This window comes from Theropithecus gelada, chromosome 20, assembly GCF_003255815.1.
Source record: "Theropithecus gelada isolate Dixy chromosome 20, Tgel_1.0, whole genome shotgun sequence".
Classification (NCBI taxonomy): Eukaryota; Metazoa; Chordata; class Mammalia; order Primates; family Cercopithecidae; genus Theropithecus; species Theropithecus gelada.
The window spans coordinates 43,541,331-43,547,836 of NC_037688.1; positions in this window are offsets into that span (position 1 = coordinate 43,541,331).

A 6,506-nucleotide genomic window follows, 5' to 3' on the forward strand; every position below is an offset into this window, starting at 1 on the left:
CTTGGATTTCAGGACGGTTCCTGCCACCCTAACGGATAAAAGTGGCTCGCTGTGTCCAAACTATTTGTGCAAACAGTGTGGTTTATGCTGAACACCTGCTTTCCTTCTGGGAGTCTGGAATTTTTTGGAACGTGCCAGGCAGAAGGTGCCTATGTGACCAGCATGCCCCATAAAAACCCGGGGCTCTGAGTCTCTAGTGAGCTTCCCTGGTTGACAACATCTCAAATGTATTGTTGCAACTTGTTGATAGAGGAATTACGTGCATTGTTTGGGATTCCACTGGAGAGGACTCGGGAAGCTTGGGCCTGGTTTCCTCCAGACCTCACCCCATGCATCTTTTCCCTGTGCTGATTTCGCTCTGCATCTTTTTGCTGCAGTAAACAGTAGCTGTGAGCGCAACTATGTGGCAGGTCCTGTGCGCCCTCCTCCTGCAGAATCACTGAGCCTGGGGAGTTATTGGGGTCTCAGCTCAGATAGGTATAAAAATTAATACACCTCCTAGAGCACAGAGATGAGCAATGTTCTTCCAGCTTTCTTTCCTTTTGCCCTCCCTGAGGGTTTTTTTTTTTTTTTTGCAATGAACTTATATCTTGTCTACTTAAGGCATTTCTAATTTAGTGCTGGGATAAGTAGGGGCACTGAAATAGCATAAGATTTTCCCCCTTGCCTCAAGAATAATTCAGCAAAATAATTCATAATATAGAGCAAATACCAAATGATGTTATAAAGATTTCAGTATAGCTGGAGTCCAGTGTTTTTAAAATGTGGGTCAGTGAAGGCTGGAGTAGGAAAGAGGAAGATTTAAGGTGGATCTTAAGGATGATGTGGCAGGTAGAATAATGGCCAGCAGAGAGGCCCAAGTCACAGCCCATGAAACCTGGGATTGTGTTAGGCTACGTGACAAAGGGAAATTCACGTTGTAGATGGAATGAAGGTTGCTAATCAGCTGATCCAGGTGGACTCAATATAATCACACGGTCTTTAAACGTGGAAAAGCTTGGTGCACCTGCAGTCCCAGCTACTCAGGAGGCTATGGTGGGATGATTGAGCCCAGGAGTTCGAGGTTGCAGTGAGCCATGATTGCACCACTGCCCTCCAGCCTGGGAGACACAGCAAGACCTTGTCTCTTAAAAAAAGGGGGAGGGCAGGAGAGAACGGCAGAGTGATGTGACGTGAGAAAGACTCACCTGCCATTGTGGACTTTGAAGATGGAAGAAGAGGTCGTGAACCAAGGTGGGCAGCCGGAGAGAAGCTGAAAAGACAAGGAGCAGATTCTCCGCTGCAGCCTCCAGGAGGAACCCGCTCTGCCGACACCTTAATTTTAGCCCAATGACACCGTGTTGCACGTCTGACCTGCAGAACTATAGATTGTAAACTTGTGCTGTTTTAAGCCATTAAGTTTGTGATAATTTGTGACAGACACCATAGGAAATGCACTGAGATCTGTAGTATTTCGAGGGGTGAAGAGGAGGATGAAAAGGAATGGACAAGCCTGTCAGGTCCCTGGATGGAGATTTAATGAAGATGCCAAGACTACGGATCCTAGTGAGAGTCCTGCAGCCCCCGTGCCCTGCAGATACCAGGGAGATGAAGCACTGGGAGAGTTCGTACTCGGCTGGTGGTTTTGTGCCCTCTGGGCGTAGAAAGTATGTAATGCTGCCATCCCCGTATGGGCAGAAGGATGGTTAAAGCAGCCCCACTCAGGGCAGTTTGGGGGCTCATCTGACTTTCCCCGCTGGGAGCCTCTCTCCTGACTTAACCCCAACAGAGGCATTTTCTTCCAAGTGCTGCTTGTGACTCAGCCCACAATGCCTGAGAACACACCTTCAGCCTCTCTCTCCTGAGGTTCCACTGCCTTTTCGGGAGGCCCTGGAGGGCAGGACCCCACACTGGCTCTTTGCTGAGTGGCCCAGCTCTCGCCTATGGGACATGTGTGCATTTCCCTTGCCCACACACGCTGGGGCTGCCACCATTCCCAGAGCAGTGCAGGCTCTTGGTGCCACCACCCAAGTGCCCTGTTGATTTCCAGGGCAGCAGTCAGAGCCCCATCTGCAGGTGACTCTGGCTATCTCAGGACTGAGTTGACACCTGTGCTCTCAGTAAACATGTTTCTGAGCGCTCTTGAACTCACTTGCTAAGCTTGGCTTGGAAAGTGTGAAGGGAGAGGTTGGGGTCCGCAGCTGGAAAGGCTCTCACCTCCTCCCTCTCTCTTGAACCCATTTTATGTCTCTGCTCTGGCCAAGGGGTAAATCTGAACATGTAAGTCTCATACACTTTGGCTCTTCATGGAATTGGTCCCTGTAGAAGCCGGGCCGGGAAGAATCTAACACCCTCTTGCACTACAATTTATTGAGCTTTTACTTTGTGTCAGGCACTGTTCTAAGCAGTTTATATGTGAGATTGGATGGATTTCCACCACTCTTATTCACATCTTGAGAAAGAGCACCCTTTCCCCAAGACTAGGAAAAACAGCCAGGACCATAGAGGAGGCCTTCTGTAACGTCATCAGAAGTGGAGAAGAGGTACCGAGATCCCATTAGCAAAGTGCAACTCAAAAGTCATGCTAAGTTCACTCCGTCCCTTGGGGCATTGCCTTCCTCAGCTCTGGCTGCCATCATACAACCCCATACCTTGTGTGGCTTAAATGACAGACATTTATTTTCTCAGTGTTCTGGAGGCTGGAAGTCTGAGATCAGGATGCTATCACAGTCAGGTTTAGGGAGGGCTCCCTTCCTGGCTTGCAGACGGCTGCCTTCTCGCTGTGTCCTTACATGGGCAAAGAGTGAGTAAGAGCAAGCTCTCTGGTCCCTAGTCCCTCATCAAAACTTCATTACCTCCCGAAGGCCCCATCTCCAAATACCGTCACATTGGGGGTTAGGGCTCAACGTATGTATTTGGGGGAACATCATCTGGTCCATCGCAGGCACTGTCTGGGTCAGAAGGCCTCTCAGGGATTTGGTCCTGAGGCTGGCTGTGGAAGGTGCCCTTGCTTCATCACCTCTGCACCTGCTCCACCATAAGAACTGGGCAGACAGATTGGCAGCTTAGCAAGACAGATGGGAGGGAGGCTCGACAGGGAGGTTTCTGGACATCAGGAAGATAGGAATGAAGGAGGGTGAAGAGGAAGAAAAAGGGACTCCATGAAGAGGAGAGGGTCTCTAAAAGCCGCAAAGATAAGTGAGGAGGTGAGAACCAGCCTGAAGCACCCACCTGTGACCTGGTGGGGGCAGGAAGGTGTTAGAGGAGCTAGGAAGCTAACCAGATGGGAGGAACCCTTCCCATTCTTCATGGAGGCAGATTATCACTGGTCTGCAGTTGGCATTCTTAGAGTTAGGAATCACTGTCCATTTTTCTAGACTTCTCTCATTGGTGACGATTTGACCTTTTCCTCTTGCGCTAACAAGCAAGGTGGAGGAAGGAGATCTCTCTCTCACACACATACTGTCTCATTCAATGCCCACCAATCCTAAGGGCAGGAACGATTGGGTTAGGCCATAGTAAACTGCCCTTCCGTAGGTCAAAAAGTTGAATGTAGGTGATGTCACAGAATTTAACCTAGTATTACCATCAATGCCATTATTATACAGATAAGGAGACTGAGGCTTTGGAAGGTTAAGTCATTTGCTCAAGCTCACACATTTGGTGAGTCAGGGAGCTTGGATTTGAACTGGGGCCTCACTCCCAAACCTGCTGTGGTAGGCTGCCATCTATGGAAACAGGGGTTCCTGCTGGAATGTGGAAAAGATGAGGTTGGTAAGTATGACTTTTAGATGCCAGCAGGAGACCTGTGTGGCTACCACTGAGAAGCTCCTGAAGACAGAAAGGCAGGGTAGCAAAGTAGAATTAACAGGGAAGGGATGAGGAGGTAGGAGGGCAAGTAGGCCACTGAGAGACCAGGAGGAAATTTACTGGGATCGTGAGATGCTGGAAGGAAGGATCAGAGAACCTGGGACCGTGCTCTGCATCTTTTTGCTGCAATAAATGGTATTGCATGAGATAACCACTTATTGCCATGTGTCCTCATTGTAGTCTTTTTTAAATTTTTTATTATTATTATTTTTTGAGACGGAGTCTTGCTCTGTTGCCCAGGCTGGAGTGCAGTGGCGCAGTCTCGACTCACTGCAAGCTCCGCCTCCCGGGTTCATGCCATTCTCCTGCCTCAGCCTCCCAAGTAGCTAGGACTACAGGCATCTGCCACCACGCCTGGCTACTTTTTTTATTTTTAGTAGAGACGGGGTTTCATCGTGTTAGCCAGGATGGTCTCAATCTCCTGACCTTGTGATCCACCAGCCTCGGCCTCCCAAAATGCTGGGATTACAGGCATGAGCCAATGCACCTGGCCCATTTTAGTCATTTTTGTCATTTATATGACAAGAAAAAATGACAGGGTGATTTTTACATATGTGCATACCTATTTACACAGCTCCCAGATCAGGAGCGGTGATCTGAGCTCACTAGATATGCTCAATTAGGTAACAATCAATTCAGGTCATCAAATTGATCACCCAAATCAGTTTAGGTAGTTGATGACCTAAATTAAGGCAAATATATATAATGAAATATATGCAGCTGTTAGAATGGGCTAGATCCCAGTGTACTAAAATGGAAAGAAAGCTCTTTGAAACCTAAGAAAACTGTTTCCATTATATGAGCAGAAATCTTGTGTACACAGAAAAATGGTCTCTCTCTCTCTCTTTCTTTCTTTCTGAGACGGAGTCTTGCTCTGTTGCCTAGGCTGAAGTGCGGTGGCTGATCTCAGCTCACTGCAACTTACACCTCCTGGGTTCAAGTGATCTTCCTGCCTCAGCCTCCTGAGTAGCTGGGACTACAGGCTTGTGCCACCATGTCCAGCTAAGTTCTTTGTATTTTTAGTAGAGACAGGGGTTTCACCATGTTGGCCAGGCTGGTCTTGAACTCCTGACCTCAGGTGATCTGCCTGCCTCAGCCTCCCAAAATGCTGGGATTACAGGCATGAGCCACTGTGCCCAGCCAGAAAAATGGTCTTTCAATTGGAAATATAATTCCAGGGAATAAAGAATAGAACCACACTGTAATATGACAAGTAATAACACACACATGGACCAAAGGATTTTTTTTTTTTGCCTCCCAATATCCAAGGGGCAGGCTCTGTGGAGCCTCCAGGCTGGGTTCTAGATTCTGACACCCCTGGGCAGGAGTGTCTCAAAGAATGAAACATCATGTTCATTCTTTGGGTCTCCTGTTCTTGGCACTATATCTAGCACATAATAGTTGCCTCATAAATGCCCATTAAATAAGAGCAGAACTAAACAGATCTGTTTAGAAATTGTTCCTAGGCAGCGAGGAACCACCACGTGGAAAATATGGGTTTTCTGGAGCAGTTTTAATGCAACACAGTTCCTGTAATGTACATAGTGACACCTACTGCCAACGACACGTGCTGGAGCCCTTCCACTGTTGATTTCCTATATTCACTTACCCTTGTTTTTATCTAAGTGAAGGCTAGTGGAAACTTGAGGATGCATCTTTCCACAGCGGACAGCATTTGTAAGTAAATCTGTGTAGGCTTAGGGGCACATTGATAAAAATATATGAGAGTAAACACACACAGAGGCTGTTTTAAGAACTTCTGAGGTCCTAGATGCTCTGATTTCTGGAAGCTCCATCCCACATCATAGCAAACATATTAAAACACTCTCATATTCTCTAAAGACTCTTAAATAATATGAGTGTTAAAACAATAGTTTTATTTAAAATTATTTGATGATGAGGAACTCACTTTATAATGACTTAAAACTTCCCGGCAATCATGGCATTAGGGAACTCATACCAAGTGATAGCTAACTTACAGTTTCAAAATATAATGAAACATTTATCCATCAATACATTACAATTATGAAGTTAACATGTTTTGGGGACCATCATTTAAACATTGATTAATTCCAGATTTGCAGTGTACTTTTTGTATTGTGCAGCCAATAAAAGTTTCAGTCTCATACATTTTCACAGGTCCTTGAAAAGCTCAATGCAAAAACAGCCCCATATGTGATTCTCCACGGGGCAATAAAAGCCAGTTACGACCTTCATTTTCCCCCCATTCCAGGGCTTCCCCAGGACGGAACACGGAAACACTTCTTTTTCCGTTTCCAGGGATTTCTTTCTTTTTCCAGTGTTGTTCCCCTTCTCCTCCACTTCATTTTTACAATAAATGTCAGTGCACACCCAGGAGCGGCTGGTCCCACAGGGGACCTCTTCTTAACGCCGACGCTTTCTGGAGAAAAGGATTTATGATGAAAATTTCCCCAGGGGGACCTTCTAGTGGCGAGCACGTTGGATGCTCCTGTTTCAATCGCGGTCTCAGCGGGCAGTGGCCTCATTTGGAGCTGGGGTTCACCTGCCCCTCCTGGGCAGCGCAGGCCACCGCCGACCCGGGACGGTCTGTAAACGGCCTTCGTGTCCTCGTCCCCGTGGAATAACGCGTGGCGGGAGTCACTGCCCAACATCCAGCGCTCGTGGAGGCGGAGACT